General features: G+C 36.7%; 1 pseudogene; it reads left to right on the forward strand.

Moving 5' to 3' along the window:
* Positions 1–16630: 16630 nt before the first annotated feature.
* Positions 16631–16923, forward strand: LOC118844097 (annotated as a pseudogene).
* The last annotated feature ends 4034 nt before the right edge of the window (positions 16924–20957 follow it).

Consider the following 20957-nt stretch of genomic DNA (forward strand, 5'->3'; position numbering starts at 1 on the left):
TCTCAAATTAATTAATATTACAGTGTGTATGTATATATATATATATATGTATATATGTCTGTATATATATATATACATATATATACACACACACATATATAGAGAGAGGCAGAGACAGATATATATATATACACACACATACATATATATACATATATATGTGTGTGTGTATATATTATATATATGGAGAGAGAGAGATGTATATATCTAAATCTATATATGTGTGTTTGTGCTTTGATTGATTGATTATTTTTTGATTTATATATGACTTATTCCATCACATACATAAATTTTATCTGCAAGTTAATTTAATTCACATTCATGCTTATGATTGTTCGGATTCTTTTTTTTATCTCCTATCTTATAATGTTTCTACTCTTTGCTCTCCTCATACTGTCTTTAAAAGAAAAATAAAGGGAGAGAATGAATGAAATCCTCATCAGACAGCTACAGTAGTAACAGTCTAAATCAAATCTTTACCTCCTCAGTTTCAGTCTCTCTCCCTGTCTGTTTCTTTCCATCTCCTCCCCCACCCCAACATATTTTACTTTTTTACCCCCTGCTTAATCAAACTTCCACTATTGACATTTATTTGGCTTGTGACCACTAGGAAACCAACTCTAAATCTGTCTCACAATCCCCTGTCTGACCTTTTCTTAGCTCCAACTTAGTGTTTTGGATATATTGCTGAACCTACAATCACAAAGACCACTCTTAGAACATTGCTTCAGGAACTTACTAGCTATGTGACCTTGCATAAGTCTTCTACCTTCTCTGGACCTTAGTTTCTTCATCTGCAAAACAAGTGGATCTGACTCGATGACCTCTAAAGTCTCTTCTAATTCTAACTCTGTTGTTCTGTAATCAATGATTGCTTTGTTGTATTACATACGTTGCCCTCCCCTCTCCTCAAATCTTCCATTATTTAGCTCAATAAGAACGAGGTACATGTAATTTCTACTTACACTTACCAATACGTTTGTGAAAACTTCTGTGCCAGTCTAATAGTGATATTAGGAGAATTAAGTTCCTCCTTCTTCCCTGTACATCACTAAGGTGTTCTTTTCCCTCCCTCTTTACTTTTTTACATTCTTTCCTCTGCCTGTGTCTCTGTATTGGCACAGAGGAATATGTGTAAACTTGTATGTACATACAAACAACCAGAGCAATATTTAACATAGTTACTCCTTGTTTATACCTTTGATTATTTAATTAATCTGATTCAGTAATCTGGGCCATTTGTTTTTATATTAATGGGAGAATAGGGGTTCGGAACTTACCTTTTCTTATATGCATGCATAATGTACACATGCATTTATGCTTACACATATATTATGCATATACATGTGGATACATACAGAACACATTAAATAATAGACCAGATTTATGTATATGTGCTTTTATAAATACACACACATGTATACATGTCCATATGTTATACATATATATGCATACAAAGGGAGTGCTCTGCACTTCCATTCTTCATTATTAAAAAATAAGGATAGTCCAGATGTCTTGTTTGGAGAAATCAGTGATAAATGTCAACTAGGTGAGAAGACCTTAATTTATTTGGGAGCAATGATATTTTTTAATCATTGTATGAAATCAGATTTCATCATACAAAAAATAATTGGAATTAGTTGAGAGGCACTATGTGTGTTTGTCTTTAGTTCCCAAAGAGGACCATGATATCAGGGAAATGATGACACGACTTGCAGCTGACCTTGATTTGAGTGAGGGAGGGCTGTGCAAGGTCACCAGTCTCATTTGCTCCTCCAGGGCCATCTAGGTCCAGTGGCCTGATATTCACCAGGATGACTGGAGATGGCCCAGGATGCAATGGGAGACCCTGGCCCTTTCAGACTAAGGTCTTTTCAGGCTCTCACTTTGAGGGAGGTAATGCCTATTCAATGAATAGGCTTCTTTAAGAAGTGAATATGGGGGAGACAGTCAGGGTTAAGTGACTTGCCCAGAGTCACACAGATAGTAAGTGTCAAATATCTGAGGCCGGATTTGAACTCAAGTCCTCCTGACTCCAGGGCCGGTGTTCAATGCTTTATCCACTGTGCCACCTAGCTGCCCTGGGATTAGTTGAGAGAATAACACACACACACACACACACACACACACACACACACACACACACACATCTGGTCTATGTATATTACATACCCAGTTCAGAATGAGGATTCCAATGGGAGATTCCAGTATTATGGCAGTGGAGTGGTGGTTGAAGTAATGACTGAGAAAAGGTGTGTGTGTGTGTGTGTGTGTGTGTGTGTGTGTGTGTGTGTGTGTTTTCCCCTTCCCACTCTCACAGAACAGAGGATGGTTTTGTATACCTTAAAAGGTCAAATATTGGAACTTCCCATTAGCATTGGTGGCAAAGTCTACAGAGAAGCAGTGACTCATAGCTGCATCTAAAGCTAGGAGACATGACGAGGACCACGTATACACCAAGAAAGGCTGCTTCAAGACTATTCAACTCCACTGATACTTAGAGCCTTGAAGAAAACTATTTATGATGGGAGCTTCATGAAGACTCTACAAAAGAGGAAAAAAATATTTCTGGTAATAAGGCAGTAGTAAGTTTCCCTTTACCTTGTGGGTATACATTGCACAGGAAAACCGATTCTCTGCATTAAATATAGGCAACCATGCCACATATGAATGCAAACTTACGTGCTCCAAAAGATGTATATATATTTTCACATGAAACTTAGATAAACTTATAAGACGAGCCAAACATCCTCTTATGACTGCCCCTAAGTAACCACCCCCAGGAACTCAACCTGCAAAAGAAAATGAGAACTAAGGATAGTAAATATAGAAGGTGTTGAATAGTAGAATTCTAGAAAGAAAATAATCTCCCCTTTTCAAAATGTAAGTACTTGGTCAGCATTGAGCTCTTTAAAAGTACTCAAAATTATTTATCTTTCTTGTTTTTCTTGCTTTCTTTATTTGTGTTTCAAGGATTCTACCCCATTCTGCTTTTCTTAGTAGGAATGCTTAGAATTCATTGATTCCATTAAAGATATGCACCACTGCATTGGTAACTAAGGTGGAGCTCCAGGTGGGGCCAATAAAGCGAGGTCTGATTGTATCTTCCCTCCCAAGTAGGCCCCAAACCCCTAACTACCAGGTGCTGAGCTGATATAGGCATGAAGCCCCCAGGGTCCTAAGGGGAGTTGCTAAGACCAAAGCCAATAGTATTCCCCTAAGTCCCGGTCACTCAGATGACATTTGATGATGTCTGAAAACTGTATTAAAAAGAGAGAACAGAGTTATTTGCTTGAGGCTCTCACTCCTGGAGGAATGTTGGTGTAGGACTCTGGGCAGCTGCTCTAAGAGCTTCCTGGCTTGTCAACCCAGATGTTGATGGTTTTTTGGTAACTATGAATTGTTATTTGTTCTGTTTATATTGTGTATGTTTGTAATTTGTTTGTATTTGCTCTGAAGTTCAGGGTGCCGGCTTTTTCCCCTGAACTAAGTGAATGATATTTGCATGTTTGAATAAATTGACATTGTTAGCCCCTTAACCTTGCTTTCTTAAGTAAAGCAGATCAAAAGATCCTGGGCTTGCAGCGTTCTTGTTGGGCTTGTGTTGGTTTTTCACCCCCACAACAGCTGCTAGCTGAATTGTTGAAACAACCACTTACTCTGTTTTGTACTATAAGCTATGTTTCCCTACAACCCCTCTCCCCTTTTTTCCTTTTACACTTTTGTATTTTAAATTCAAATATTTTATTTATTTTTTCATTGTTTCTGTGTAAATTACTGATTTATTTCTCCTAAATCATTCAGAAATCAGATTCTTGGTGCATGATTTTTCTCCTTTTGATTTTTTGTGACTTTTTTTTTAACTTTTTGACATGTCATGTCTAGCATTTGGCAGTCATTTATGCGGAGGTGTTCAATATCAGGTTTCTTTGAGCTGGCGAGTCTATGGATTCTATCTATTTTTACTTTTACATCCATTTCCTATAGTTTTTAGAGATTTTCGTCTATGATTTCTTAAAACAGGTCATACAGTTATTTTTGTTTTTAAGTTTCCTTGTTTTTTTATAAGTCTAATGGCTCAAATTATCTCTCCTTATCCTTTTAAAAGTTTTTTCTAGATTGGTTAGTACATATTGTATTTAATATACACTACAATTTTTAATCTTATAATTCTATGTTATTGAATTTTTTGCTATCTATTTACTCCACTCTATTTTTCAGAGGGGTCATTATTTTGATAAAAATTTTAGTTTCTTTTCTAAGCCATGCCAATGTTCCTTCCAATTTCTTTCCTCAAGAACTCTAAAAATATCTCACTTCATCTCCCCTTTCATTTCCATTAGTAGTTACTTCCTTTCACCCTCATAGTCTTTGTGACCAATTTATTCTCTCTGAGTTTCTACATATAACTATTGTAGTATTATTCTCTTCTTACAGAGCTTTATCCTGAGGTGCTTTAAACCAAACAATACCTTTTAATTGTTGAGATGTTTTATGGGTTTTTTTTTTTCAATTTTCAATCACTCCATTAGAGGAAGCAGATAAAAGTGTTCTGCTGCTACTTCTCTTGGCATTTCTTTCAAACTTTAATTCTTAATGACTCTGTAATTGTTGTAGCTACTGTCATATTGATTCCTAAATAGAGAACCTAAAATGAGATCAGAGAGTTGATAGAAGCTGCACAGTGCTCACTCTCCCTAGGACAGCCAGCAAGTCCAACTCAAAGTGGCTTCTGGGCTCTTCCACCTTAAGGCAATCTTGGATAGAACAGATGTTGAGCTAAGTGATTTAATTTCCATTCCTTTAACCCTGGGTGCTAGCTCACAAAATGTTATGTGGTTATGTGGGCCGATTAATATAATAATTTCTATTTCTTTTCCTTCCTTCCTTCTTTCCTTCCTTCCTTCCTTCCTTCCTTCCTTCCTTCCTTCCTTCCTTCCTTCCTTCCTTCCTTTATTCCTTCCTTCCTTCCTTCCTTCCTTCCTTCCTTCCTTCCTTCCTTCCTTCCTTCCTTCCTCTATCTTCCTTTCTTTCTTTATTCTCTCTTTCACTCTGTTTTTGGTATTATCTTATTGACCTTTCTTTTTTAGACATCTTTTTTATTGTTGTTGATCCATTACTCCCTTTGGTATGGTTTCTCATTAGTCTTTAGGTGATATTGAAGGGGTTTAGATTTCTCTGAAACTTCTCATGTCATTGTTTTTCCCAAATGTCTCTATAATTAATTTCTCTTGAAGATAGCAGACCATTGAATATGCTTCCGACAGTGTCATTGTGGGTGTGTACACCTATGAAAAATTATTTTCTCCTTTTTCCTCAGGCATTCTGTTGAGGTTGAAACAAATGCATATGTACTTCAAACATAATTGTGGCTGAAATAACAGGATTATTCCAACTTATACTTTCACATGTTCTGTTTTAAAACTCAGCTATTTTGTAGAGAAGAATCTTTACTAGTTAAAATTGCTGGAGATGCTGTCAGAACTACTGAATCAGGAACAATGTTTACTACCAGAATGTATCATTTAAAAGAAATAATGGCCAATAATTACTTAGCACTTAGATATTCTTTGTTTAGCATCTTTTATCACAGATCTTTTTTTTTTTTTTTTGCTCCAGTAACGCCTAAACTTACACATCATGGGGAAAATGGCAGACAAAGAGATCATTATGTAAGGGTTGTTTTTTTTTTTAATTTTCAGTGGTACTAAACCTGAAGATAAGAGCTTCTGTCTGCTGTGGAAAAGTTTCTGTCACTAGAACATGCTTGATCAAAGCCTCCTGTGTCAGTTATTAGTTTCAGTAGCGAAAATCCACGAAAGTGCCATGCTCTGTTATCAGGGTCATTTGCACTTGCAGCTTTTGCAATTTTCATGCTTTCCCAATTGTAACAATAGTAAAAACTTACAAATATGTGTGGGGCATGTGCTGAGGGAATCTCAGGAAAAACGTGCATTATCTCTGTCCCTATTCTTCAGAGCATCATTGATGATTTTCTTTCTACTGAAAAAAAAATTCCTGTCATTGTCTACTTCACCATTCATCATCTTTAGAAAACTGTCACCTTGTTCTAAATCACCTAAGAGAATTTCTCTAGAACTAAAACACCCAAGACAGTTTCCTCAGCTTAGCTTTAAAAAAATAAATAACAATGCCCCTGTATTTAGTGAAAACAGTTGGTTAATAATAATAATAATAGTAATGATGGTTATTATTATTATTAAACACAATTGAAATAATATCACCCATTAGCATTTGTACAAAATGAAAATAGGGAATTCTGCCCAATATTCTTTTTTCTACCCACTGAATAGAGAGTAATTTTAAAAATCTAACATTTCTTTTATCCAAAACAATATTATTCTTGTTTAATGAGAATGATGACCAATCCTTATAGTTTATTCTTTGTAGCGCATTGAGACAATTGCATCATATTACTGTAGAAAATACTCATGTTGTTTGAAAGTAAAGTAAATCTTCATTTGGCCATTTAGAGGCAACAGGGTAGTACAGTGGCTAGGGCAGTTGACTCATTTGGAGTCAAGAAGACTTGACTTCAATTTCTGTTTCCAATGCTTACTAGTTTTGGAATCTTGGGCAAGTCATTTAACTTCTTTCAGCCTTAGATTCCTAGTCTTCAAAATGGAGATAATAATAGTAAATGTCACAAGTTTTCTATGAAGATCAAATGAGATGAAGTATATAAAGTGATTTCCAAAATTTAAAGCACTTGGGCGGCTAGGTGGCACATTGAGTAGAGCACTGGCCCTGGAGTCAGGAGGACCTGAGTTCAAATCCGGCCTCAGACACTTGACACATGTATTAGCTATATGACCTTGGGCAAGTCACTTAACCCCAATTGTCCTGCCAAAAAATCCCTCTATAAAGTCTAGCTATTATTAATATTATTCTTGCTATCATTGCTATTATTATATAGTAGTGGTCTTTCAACATGTCTAGTATAGAAGTTCTATTTTTCTAATTTCTAGAATTTTCTTATTCTCCTCTTGTATGACAATTGACAGGGAGGGCCTCTTGGCAATGATAATTTTTATTTGGAATATTACTCTTTCTAATGGGGATTTTGCTGTTGTTTAGCATAATGCATGTAGATGGTGCTCAAAATGATGAAAATCTTATTTTCTGGATCGTAAATAAATATATCTGTGAAAGTTAAATATGACTATTTTAAACGAAGCACAAATGATGCATGGATTCAGTTGGGGTGGGGAATACAGTTTTAAAGTTCCTTCTGTTTCTTTTATATACTCAGAGTGCTTTCTGGTTTTGTTTATTTTATTTAAAACAACTTCTGAGGTCTAAATTGGCTCTCTATGCTGATTGTTTCATTTTCTTTGGGTTGATAGAAAAAAAATCAGATGGTTCAGGTTAGAGAAAGCTCTAGAGTTCTTTAACATAGAGAATGTTAGGTACCTGTGTATTATTAGGATGAAGACACAAGGTTGGTGGCCTGCAACCTTACCTGTCCTTTACCTAACCAAAGAAAATTATTCAAGTTCTGCTCTGGGGGAACCTGCCTTCTACATCAGAAAATTATATGCTTCATAGGGACAGGGACAGTTCCAATACACTTGGATTCGGCATGACCTTGGTTCAAAGTCTGCCTGTGATATAGAGGCAGTGTGGCCATTGACAAATATCTCTCTAAGCCTTAAGGAACTCTCTATGACTCCAATTTATAGACAGGTTATGATATATACTTCAAAGATATGTGAGTTTGTTGGTGTGCAGTCTCCTTCCAGTGAAAGAGAGCCCAGCCTCTCTGTACCCTATGATTTGGTCTTCATGAATTGTTGTAGCAAAAATGAATGAATGATGAATAAAAAATAAACCTTCTGAAGGCAATGATCACCAATTTGGTTGAAAGGATGTTCTAGAACTGATGGCCCAATGGGGTCTTCTTCTCGATAGAGCAAAGCTTTGGAATTACATTTAATTAGAGCTAGTTTTCAGTATGTTATCCTATGTCATCCTCGTTTTATTGATGAGGAAACAGAATATAAATATCTTAAGTGATCCAAGTAATGTTACATGAATTAATGTTGTATCCAGAAATAGAATTCAAGTTTCTTGCTTTCAGTATGAGTGCCAACTGCTATTTGCATATAACTAAGGGAATATGTTCAGAGCACTGCACATGTTATTTAATATCACTAGGTAAATATTTTTCATGTCACAGAAAGTTTCTACCATATCTACTATTTCATTTAGCCCAACTTTTAGACTTGTCAAAATTTAGAAGGATAAATTCCTAGGCATTTTCTCTCATTTCTCACATTTCTGCACCAGTTAATAATATGGCTTACTGGAACACAAACTTTGATTTGAGGAGAGATCTAGTCTCTGTTTTGTGCACTGTGATTTCCTGACTGATCTTGTCCAAGTCACTGACCCTCCTTCTAACTGTGATTTCTCATCTGAAAAAACAGAGATAAGAATATCTCCTCACTGCCTACCATTAGGATCAAAATGTGAAGAGCCATAAAACCTGAGTTTATAGAAGTAACAAATTGTTTTAACACATTGTATCAAGACCCATAGTGACATTACAAGAAATCCTACCCCTAGGGTTACTGAGTCATCACATCTAAGGCAATTGATTCCAGCAAAGAACTATGTGCCTTAGAGCTGGGCTTTCTTCAGTGATCATGACGTTATATAATTTGTGATGTTTCCTAAGAGGTTTTCCACTGATTTAGTTGTGAAATACTTTGGGGTTTGTTATATATCAACACTGCTCTAGTGACTCAGGGTATGAAACACTTCCAAGACAAAGAAAAATCAAGAGTATTTTAAAGAGAAATTGTAAAATCAATATGGGGCAGCTAGATGGTGCAGTGGGTAGAGCAGTTGGCCTGAAGTCAAAAAGATGAGCCTTCCTGAGTTCAGGTCTGGCCTCAAACACTAGCTGTGTGACCCTGGGCAAATCACTTAACCTGTTTGCCTAAGTTTGCTCATCTTTAAAATGAGTTGGAGAAGGAAATGGCAAACTACTCTATTATCTTTGCCAAGAAAACCCCAACTGGCTTACAAAGAATGGGACATGACTGAAACAAACAAAAATTCAGCATAGAATGAAAGAAGAAGCACAAGTGTGCAAGAAAAGATGCAAAAGGTGATGGTGGAGTAAATATACCAGATCCAGAGGGAGACACTATAATATTTGAGTGAAAGAAGCACATTATTAGAAGAGGCCATGGTTGAATATGTATGCAGTAGTCTCATGGTGTGAGGGAAAGATGGTATTACGTGTGTGTGTGTGCGTGTGTGTGTGTGTATGTCAATCACATGGCGTATCAGTAAGGCAAGATTCATGACCTCGAGGATGAGCATGAACATGCCTATATGATTCGGAATCGCAAAGTATGAAAAGCTCTCTAGGTAAAAGTCAAGGGAAGTATAACATTTATTTAGACACCAGAGGATCAATCCCCAAGACCAATAACTCCAAATCAATATAGCAGTAATTATATTCCAAAATCAGTAAGCCCACCTCAATGTAGCAACAAGGAAATTATAGCACAGTATTATAGCAAGGAACCAAGTCGTCCTGTAAACTCCCCCTCCCACCCCGCTGAGGACTCCCCATAAACACTCATGGTCTGCTTGCCTGTGTTCTCTCCCTCCTCAGTTCTTTGGTCTCCTCCCTGGTTTCTACTCTCCTCTCTGTGTTCTCTCTACAGCGCTGTCTCTCAGAGTTCTTACCTTTCCTCCCTGGGCTGGATTCGCAATTCTCACTTTTGACTTTTGAATTCTCAGTTCTCAACAGCTACCTTCTAGGTGTATATATTCTTTTTAGGGCCCAAGGGCTCTATGCCTGTATTAGGAATCAAGATGGGCTCTTAGCACTTATTGAACCAAGTGCCCTTGAAGAGTTTGGCCGTTGTTTCCTTGATTAAATTAGAAGTCCTTGATGACTTCCTTGTCTCAAGGGAAAGCCTAGTTTACATGGATTTGAGTGATATGTTTGTGACATCAGAGGCTTTTGGACCACGTGGGTTTAAGTCACATTTTTGTGATGCTTTTAGGTCACTTGGGTGAGTTGCATTTGTGTCTCACCTTTGGCCCTGAACAGGATATATAAGCGTAGAGGTTGGCTTACTCTTTCAGAGCTCTGAGCCACGGCAGGAGTGGTATGTGACTCTGAGCCAGCTGTTGTCGCGCTCTGGCAGAACTCAGATGTTGATGGTTCCTTGGTAACTATGAATTGTATTTGGTCTGTTCATAAATGTGTGTTTGCAATTTGTTTGTATTTGCTCTGAAGTTCAGGGTGCTGGCTTTTCCCCCTGAGCTGAGTAAATGATATTTGTATGTTGGATTAAAGTAAGATTGTTAACCCCTTAACGTTGCTTTCCTTAGTAAAGCAGATCATAAGAACCTGGGCTTGCAGCATTCTGTGTGCTAGTTGTTGTTGGTTTTACACAGCCACAGTAGCTGCTAGCAAGATTGTTGTAACAATGCCCAATCGGCAAAAGGGTACAGGCCTGAGACTTTGCATCTACTTAGCAAAAGGGTGTGGGAAAGATCTTTAATCACTGATTGACATCACAAATGTGTAGGCCTCCTTCTAATCAGGCCTCCTTTAACTGGCCCCACTTGAGGCCTATTGAATGGAGAGGAAAGATCTTTAATCACATTATTACCACACATGGGGTGAAGGTAATATTTGCTGAATGAGTTCAAATGAAGTTGTGAAAACAATTGTGAAAACTGTGGCAGCTAGGTGGCACAGTGGATAGAGTGCCAGGCTCGTCTTCCTGAGTTCAAATTTGACCTCAAACATTTACTAGCTGTGTGACCCTGGACAAGTCACTTAACCCTGTTTGCTTCAGTTTCCCCATTGTAACATGAGCTGGAGAAGGAAATGGCAAACCACTCCATTATCTTTGCCAAGAGAACCCCAAATGGGGTCACAAAGATTCAGATATGACTGAAAATGACTGAACAACAAAATGAAAACAGTGTGAGTTGGAGACAGTGATATGATTATGCAGAAATATTGTCAGACAAAATGTAAGAATTATCTATTATGTGTGTGTATGCAAATGTGTGTCTATGTGTGTGTTTCATACAGGATATGAGAAGAGACAGTGGAACTGTTTGATAAGCACTTAAGAAACAGGATAGCACCTGTTACAGGTGAGAATAATGAGGGGAATATAGTGTGAGGAAGACAACTGGTATATATGTTATGCTGACAGGCCCTTGTGTGTGGGAGAAGGGCACAAGCAGAGATAGAACTATAATGTGAGGTAGTAGGAGTATAAATTTAGAGGTGCGAGTGACTTTGAAGCTCATCTATTCCCACTTGTTCATATTATAGATGAGGAAGCTGAAGCTTGGTGGTGCTAAATGCTCAACCAAGGCCACTTAAATTATAAACAGAACTGAGATACAATCAAAGTCCTTGACTCCAAATCTCGGCTTCTTTCCACTATATCATGCTGGATGGAACTAAACTTCATATGAGCAGAATGAAGTTCCGAGCTGAGGTGTACAAAGGTTCATCCATTTTACACCAGGGCAGGATGAAAAAAGTCTAAAGCTGTGTAGCCGTGATGCTGCTGCCAATGCAAGATTGTTTCAGTTTTCCAGGAATGCATTCCTGAATGTCCATTCCCTGCTAGTTTTCTATAACCTCAAAGGTAGCAAATTCCTAATAGAATATAAAAAAAACCTAAAACAAATGTCTATATGATAAGATTATCCAGTGCTCTGAGGATCTATTCCCATATCCCTCCATTCAAGAAGAATGAATCCCATCTCATCTTGCTCAAATCTTGATCACATCTTGCATAAATCCTCCATAAAGGACCAGTGCCTAGGGTTACCAATAAACTCAAATACTAACTCTGATGGACTTTTTTTAGTCTTTATACTTCTTGATCCTTTGTAAAATTCAATGCTTTTGATCATCCAACTCTCTGCCAGACATAATCTCTTCCCTATGTTTTTTTTTGTGATATTGTTCTCCTGCTTCTCCTCCTGTCTTTCTGGCAGCAAGATTAGTAGAGTACATAGAACACTGGCCCTTGAGCCAAGAAAACCTGAGTTCAAATTAGGCCACAGACACTTACTAGATGTGTGACCCTGGGGAAGTCTCTTAACCATTGCTTGCCTCAGTTTCCTCAACTGTAGAACTGTGATAATAATAGCGCTTATTTTGCAAGGTTGTTGTGAGGATCATATAAGATAATATTTGTAAAGTTCTTAGTATTGTGGCTGACACAAATTAGGTTCTAGGTAAATATATTCCCTTCCCCTTCACATTTCTTTTTTTCTAGAAATATATTTTAACAATTCTTACCTGCATGCCAGAAAAGTTGTTGTTTTCTCATTTCTTTGTCTTCTTACTCTTTGACAACTCTGATGTAAAGAAAATTATAGTATCTTATTAAAAATTAACTAAGTTGTCCCATCGATGTATTCTTCTCTATTTGCAAGTTGTATGTTCATGTAGCCATCTGCTATACATCCTCAGAATTCTTAATAGATCATCATGCATTCCCTGCCTATACGTAGGCATATACCTCTGGGGCTTTGACTTGAGGTAGTGAAGTACCATAGTGTCTAGAACCTTGACCTGGGAGTCAGGAAGACCTGAATTGAAATATGACCTCAGAAACTAGTTGTGTGACCCTAGGCAAGTCATTTAATCCTATGTCTGCTCCACTTTTCTCAGCTGTAAAATGTGGTTAAGAATAGCACTTTCACCTAGGGTTGTAGTGATAATCAAATGAAATAAAATTTGTAGTGTTTAGCACTGTGCCTGGCATATAACAAGTGCTTAATAAATACTTGTTCCCTCTTCTATTAGATTGAACACATTTCCTTTGTGGTCTAATCAACTCCTAACTATCCAACTAAAATGTCTATACAAACATTTCCCAATTCCAACTGCAATCCCTCTCCCAAAGTCATCTGGCATCACCACCTTCTTATTGGACATCCTACTCTAGTTGTTAAACAGGCATCTCAAACTCAAGATTTCCAGAACAAAATTTGTCAAACAAAAAGAAACAACAAGTCCCATTTAATTTATTATCCCTGTTAGCCATTGTCCATTTCTCCTTACCTTTATGCTTAAAATCCTTGAGAATACCATCTTGAATAAATGCCTCCATTTCCTTTCCTCTTATTCTCATCTTAACTTTCTGCTGTCTGGCTTTGGACACCATTGTTCTACTGAAACTGCTCTCAACAAAGTTACCAAAGATTGCTTAATTCCCTAATTAAATGATCTTTTCTCACTAACTATCCTTTTTGGCCTTCCTTTGGGTTCTCAGGAAAAGATAGAGAAGAGAGACCATCAAAGAGAAAAGGGTGATTGACAATATCTGTTCCAGAGTGAAAAGCCTTGATAATTCTACCTCCAAAAAATATCTTGCCTCTGTTCCATTCCCTCCACTTGCACAGCTTCTCCCCTCCAGTTCAAGTCCTTATCCTCTCTCCTGAATTAATATAATAGTGTCCTGATTGGGTCCCCATGATTTCACACTTTTTCTTTCGCAGTTGTTGGCTGAGAACAAACCCAGAACTGGAGAAACTTAGGGAGAAGTTTATTAAGTTGTACAGCAAAGGAAAGAGCAACCCACTTCCCCAGAACTCTGGGAGTCATACATTATATAGATTTCAAACAAAGGAGAAAGGAAACAATGATCTGATTGGTTGGCTCAAAATGTACTTTCAAATAAGGCAGATAGATTAAGGTTCACATTGATTAATTAAAATGTATTTCACAGAAAACTGGATGTTCTATGCATCAATAGTTGGTTGCCCTGAAGTTTTCTGGCATTGGCATGACTTAGAGTCTTAAGTTAAGCCTCAAGTTGGTTTGATGTCTAAGCAATACAAGTCTAGTTTCCTGCCATGCAGAGATTCAAGCAATGCAAAAATAATTTCCCCACAATTCAGTAACTAATAATTTCCCCCACAAAATTTATACTTCACTCAGCTGCCAAATTTACATTTCTATATCACTGATCTGATACTTTTGCTCCTAAAATAAGATGTGAAGTTCTATTTTAGCTTGTAAGTCTTTAATAATCTGGACAAATACTATGTGGCTACTATGTGGTACAGAGGATTGAGTTGTAAGTTTAGAGTCTTGAAGATGAGTCCAAATTCTGCTTTACTCATTTATTAAGTATATGATCCTTGGGAGAGTCACAGAGCCTCTTTCAGCCTCAGTTTCTCCATCTTACAGATTAGAACAGTGGATTCAATGGTCTTTAAGATCCTTTGAATCTCTAAATCTATACTCCTATATATAAATTACTCAAATACCTGTTGGTTCTCCCTCATTAAAGCTTAAAGTCCTTGAAAGCAAGGTCTGTGCCATTGCTATCATTGTATTCTCAGAGCCTTTTACATGGTAGGTAAATAAATGAAATCACTCAATAAGCATTTCTTAAGCACTTATTATGTGTAAGGCACAGTCCTAAGTACTGAGAATACAAATGTAAGCAAGCAAAAATGATCCCTTAAGGAGCTTATATCTACTATGGGTAAAACAAACCATGAAAGAGAATAAGAGGAAGATGTGGGTTAGAGGGATCTGATTTAGAAATAGCTGTGAATTGATGTGGTAGCCAGTTTCTGGCTCTGGATTAGATAACATAAAAGTTCACTTCTCAGTGGTCACAAGGGCAGAGTCTGAATTCTGGTTAGAAATAGATGAGGAATCTGATCAAAACAAAAAGTGACATGGCTTGGAAATCCCGGGATTAAGGCTTAGAGGCAATATGTTACAAATGATAAAGCACTAGACTTTGAATCAGGAAAATCTGAACTTGAACATGTCCTCATACTCTTATTAGCTGTATGATTCTGGGTAAGTCACTTAATCTCTCTGAGCCACAGTTTCATCATCTGTAAAAATAAAGGAACCAAACTCAGTGACCTCCAAGGTCTCTTCCAGCTTTAAATCTATGATTCTGTGATCCAGAGCTATTTCACATGCTTCTCCTTCTCTATATGCCAACCAAGCACTCCTCCTTATTATTCTTCATTAATGATGTCCCATTTGCCATTCCATGTCTTTCCACTGGATTTGATCCTTTCATGGAAATGAATCCTTACTCATCTATGCTTTGCAGAAACTTCCTTCTTCAAAACTCAGTCCAAAAGCCATCTCCTTAAAGGACCTTATCCTAATCCCCTCAGTTGCTAATACCTCCGTCCCTCCCAAAGGTTACTTCATAATAAATTTTTATATAATTTGCCTTTAATTTTCTGCATACATGTGTACATTTTCGCACTTAAAAATGAAGACATTTGAGGGCGCTATTTCTCTATATCTCCAGTGTCTATCATAGTTCCTAATTAATAAAGCCTTGTTGAATGTATAAATGAATGCAATGCACCAGAGGCTTTCCTCTAGGTCTTTTAATATTTGGGGTACGCCAGTGCCACATTTAGTCTATCCACCAGTTATCTTGTGCCCTTGATTCATTCCAATTATACATTGATTAGGTCCTTTATAAGACTTACATGTAAGTGATCATTAATATGCCATTGTCATTTTACTCCAATGTGCAACTCTTCTTTGCACTTTGTCTCACACAGAATTTTGATTCTTTCTCAGATATATTATTCTACCACCTGCAGCTGTATAGGATTGCAAAGAGAATATTGGCATGGCAAAGATAAGAGTTCTGTATAAGGGAGCAGCTTTGACTCGTTAGTATCACTGAGCAATTTTGCAATTACAATCCAGCCTGATCTTACCCTCCTATTCAATTCTGGACTTATTGTCCATTTGCATGCCAATCCAAGAGTTATTCTCTATGATAATGTCACGCAGGAAGTGACACAATCTTAAAATCATTGAGGAATCATTTTACAAGATGTCCTAGGAAGGGAAGGACATAAAAGTTATAGGAAAAAAAAACAGGGGTGATATTGAGTCCCCAAAAGACAATCAAGAGAATATTCTCTTGATTTACATTCCTACATTCTCACCTTTATAAATTTTTATGAGAATTATTTGCATGCATATAAAGGGTATCCTAAATAAAAATGTGAGAAGAGAACATATAGGGGGAAAAAACTGTATGTAGTGGATTAAATTTTTCAAAGTATTTTAAGAAAATCCATGAAGTAATTGTATAGTATTCATATCCTTTTGTTATAGATCGAGTAACTGGGACTTATAGGCTTAACAAGTTTAAATGTTTTGCCCAAGGTCTCATGGCTAATCAATATCAATGGAAGGATTTGACCCTATCACTTAAGCTGTATTCCCCATGCCCCACTGATAGTTAAATTTTTGCAAAGGATTGTATCCACCTATTTCTATTGTCAAATAATTGGCAGAAAACATGCAAAGAATATAATATTCTGTGTTCATTGATTGTTGATTTAAAAATACAAAAAACCCAGTCACCTTTGCCACTGCAGGGACCACGACCCGCAGCTTCGGAGGCTAGGGCGCCACGCGTGAACTTCCCCATCCTTTCTGTCCAGCCGTGCAACTCCCCCTCTCCAAGGTCTCCGGAACCGAGCCAGGAGATACCCGGGAGAGGACAGGTCCTCTCCCCATCTGGTTCCACCTGGGCTCTCCTCCACCTCTCCAGGTGTGAAGACTCTTACTTAGACCACTGCCACCATGACAGGCCTCCCAACCCCACCTCCCCCAAAAGCAGAGAACTGATGTCCACTCCACTACTACAGGCCACTGAAACCCTGACTCCTACAGCTGTTGCCAACACTGCAGTCATTGCAGTTGTTATCACCGTGGTCTTCATCACCCTGCTGTCAGTCCTGATTGTCATCATCATTTACCAGTACAAGAACAAAGGCAGCTACATCACCTACGAGCCCCCAGAAGGAGAAGCCAGCGCAACTCTGCAAATGGACAGTGACTCAGTCCAAGGGAAGAAGGAGGAATATTTCATCTGATGACTCCCAGGCTCCCAAAGAATACCTCTGGCCTCTAAGTGCAAGACTGAGTGCTTAATTTATCAGTTGAAAGATGCATCTGAAGCCAGAGAGAGGTAGTGATAATGGGCATGTCTGTGCTCTCTCCAGGTCAGGATCCAGGGACACTCCCAACCAGAGTGCCAGCAGCAGAGACCCAGGGGACAAAGGGAAATAGAGAAAGCAGATTCTGGTGTCTTTAGCTAGGCCTCTGTCATGGATCTTAATGTCATAGGCCAAATGGCCTTTGTAACTAGACAGGGTAGGACTAACCATTTTATGCAGTAACCTACTGTACTCTTATGTGGTGGGGGAATAATGATGGGAGTCGTCCAGTCCCACTCCATACTCTGCCTCCTGGCTGCATCAGGTAATTCATGAAGAATCCTAATCACTGGTCCCAAAAAGTTATTTGGCATCCTGATAACAAATGCAGTCAGCTTGGAGAGGGGGATGATGGTTGGTGGTGATGGTTACAATAATTCAACACATTAGTTGACCTCACCTGCTGGTATCTGGGCCATACCCTTTCTTTGAACCCCCTGCTTCCCAGCCCACTCTCTTATTCCCAACCCAATCTTGTATTTGTGATATTTTTTTTATCAGAATTAAAACTTCGTTACACAGAAAAAAAAATACAAAAAAGATAATGCCATGTAGAGAAACTGCAGATTGGAAGACTGTTCCAATAAAAAATGTGTAATACACCTAGGTTAAGATGAAACAAGTTGGCCCAAGAAATGACTGAGGATATTGGGCTAAGTAATATTTTGGAAATTGTATGGCATGTTTATGAAACAGGTTGGCTCCCTATTGTTAAATCCAGTATTTTCAACACAAATGTTTTTCCAATGATGTTAAATGGTGTGAAATCTTGAAAAAAAGCAACAATTTCAAGTGATTAAGAAGATAAAGATCTCAGTGTGTGTGTATATGTGTGTGTGCGGGCATGTGCACCCCTTGGAGTATATCTCCCTTGATGATATTTGCTCAAGTCATTGAGTAAGGAACGCAACTGAGGAAATGCATGCTCAGAAAAGAAGGTGGACTAGTCAAATGGCACATGTGAGGAGTAATAAGCAAGGCATAGGTCTAAGTGTTCATTGGTACTCTCAAAAAGTAAAGGGGACTAGAGGAAGGCCTCCAGAATATTGAATGGATGTTTGTGAAGAAGTTATGGTAGAAATGGGGGAAAATCATGTAATATAAGACTGCATTATGAGTTATGATCTCCACCAATGGAAAGAATGTCCATATCACTAAAACCACAGATGTATTGAAGTTTTTTTCACTTTATTTTTTAATTCTCAAAAATTCATCTTGTCTCCCTCTCACCCCTGAAAATAGAAAGATAAAACCCTTGTAAGAAATGTACATACAGAGCAACACAAATTCTCATATGGGCCATATCCAAAAAATATATGTCTGTGCCCTGAGTTGCTTATGTTTGTGTCAGGAAGTATGTAGTATGTTTCATCATGAGTCTTTTGGAATCATGGTTAGTCATTATGTTGATCAAAGTTAAGTCTTTCAAAGTTGTTTGTCTCTACATTGTTGTTATTGTATAACTTGTTCTAGGTCTGCCACTGTGCTCTGCATCAGTTCATAAAAACCTTGTATTTCTCTGAAACTATACTCTTTATCACTGTTTTGCAGTGTAATAGAATTCCATCAAATTCATATATCATAATTTATTCAGCCATTCCTCAATTGATGGCCATTGCTCTTATAAATTTGAATCACTTCTTTATATATCTTAGCAAGGAGACCTTTATCAGAGAAATTTGCACTGTCCTGAAATATCTACTTCTATTCTAATTTTAGCTATTTTAATGCAGATGTATATGCACACATTTTTTATATATTCATGTATGTATGTGTATGTCTCTGTGTCTATTTCTCTCTGTGTATGTATGTATATATGTGTATATGTATATGTGTGTATACATATATATACATATATACATTTGTATACTTATATACATATACACACATATCTCTATCTTTTGACTTTGTGTATAGATTTTTTAAAAAGTAACCATAATTGTCCATTTTTTCCTTCTGTTATCTGTTATGTCTCTTACTCAGTCTCACACCCTTCCCCAATCAAAGATCTTAAAGGTAATTTCTTTCATTTTCCTCTAATTTGTTTATGTTAACATTTAACTCTAAGTTATGTACACGTTTGTAGTTTATCTTGGTATATGGTGGGAGGTGTTGGTCTATATTTATTTTATGCTGGACTGTATTATATTATTATATATTATCATCCCCAGAAATTTTTTGCCAGAAAAATAAGTTCCTACCCTAATAGCAGGGATCTTGCAGCACTTATCAGGCACTAGGTTGTGCTCATTTACTTCTGATATATTGTGTATTTAATTTGTTCCACTAATTGACCTTCCTATGTGCAAAATCACTTTGATGATCATTGTTTTTAGTGTAGTTTAATATCTATACATTTAGGCACTTTTCTTTCCATTCCTTCCATTATTCCCCTTGATATATTTATCTTTTGTTCCTCTAGACAAATTTGGGCATAATTTTTCCCAACCTTATGAGTAATCCTTTGGTAGTTTGCTATTAAACTGAAAAAAATTAATTAATTAATGTAGTTATTTTAATGTAAAAAATGTCATTTCATTATATTGTCTTGGTTTGTGACTAAACAATTAATATTTCTCCCATTATTTGATGTGTCTTTATTTGTGTAAGGAGTGCTTTGTAGTTTTATTCATACAGTTCCTGGGTATGCTTCACAAGTACACTATCAAATATTTTATACATGATGAAGTTTTTTTAAATAGAATTTCCTTTTCTATATCTTCCTGCTGGATTTTTTACAACAATATTGAAACATCTTCCAAAATACTGACAAAAATCTTCTGTAAGTGCATTATATATCCTACTATTTTATAACTTCATTAATATTAATGATGAAAAGGTATTTCTACTGTCTATCAAACTATTATGGTATTAGCTAAATTAAAGAATATCATATAATGTTGAACATCTATGTGAGAGATATCTCTTTGAAGAAGAGCCCTTAATGCTAAATTTGTTTCTATCAGGTCAAATGATTAATTTCTTTGTTGTGTAATCAACAAACAAGAAACACAGTGTAGTGTTTTATTCTCTACATTTCTCAGTCAATTATTTGATTGTGAAAAAAATGATCTACTAGTTAAAATTGTCTGTGAAAGGATACACTTTATCTTTTCATATTTTTATTAAGTAGGCTTAAAAAGAAGTTGTTTTATTTTATTTCTTGGTTTTATATTATTAGAATTGAATGATATAATATTTGTAAAAAGCACTTAACACAATGCCTGGCTTATAGTAGGCACTATATAAATCTTTCTTTCCAACATCTCTCCCTCCCTATGCACCTTGATATTATGTTCTTGGTGAGGATTTTCCCCCCTATTTTAATGCAGGTGTATGTATGTATGTGTATATGTTTGTCTCTGTGTCTATTTCTCTCTCTCTGTATATATGTATATGTGTGTATACATGTGTGTATACACATATATACATATATACATACATACACACATTTATATACATATATACACATATATCTATATCTATCTATTTATCTATATCCCTACATGTATTTGGTCAGATCTAGATGTTTTTACCTAATTTTGTTATGTTCCATTTCTACTCTTTCATATTGTACAACACACACTAGGGTTTTAGAATTCAGTTATAGTTGTCATGAATATTGTGATTGTATTAGTATAGAATACCAGTAAATCTAAATCATTTCACATTTATTTGTGGTCCTTTTAATTTCATTGACAAATACTTTTAGGAACAGCAACAATAACAGATCCCATATCAAACATCTATTCTTCCGTTGCTCATTGCTATTTGGTGGGAAAACCCTGTTCATAATCTTTCATTCTCTTCCTACATAAGTATTTTACCTTGTATTCTCAACCTGTGGTGTCCTTCAATGCCGTATTTCTTCGTGTGTCAAAGAGATCAAATGTTTTCTCACCGTGTGGTTT

The sequence above is a fragment of the Trichosurus vulpecula genome, chromosome 1, assembly GCF_011100635.1.
Source record: "Trichosurus vulpecula isolate mTriVul1 chromosome 1, mTriVul1.pri, whole genome shotgun sequence".
Classification (NCBI taxonomy): Eukaryota; Metazoa; Chordata; class Mammalia; order Diprotodontia; family Phalangeridae; genus Trichosurus; species Trichosurus vulpecula.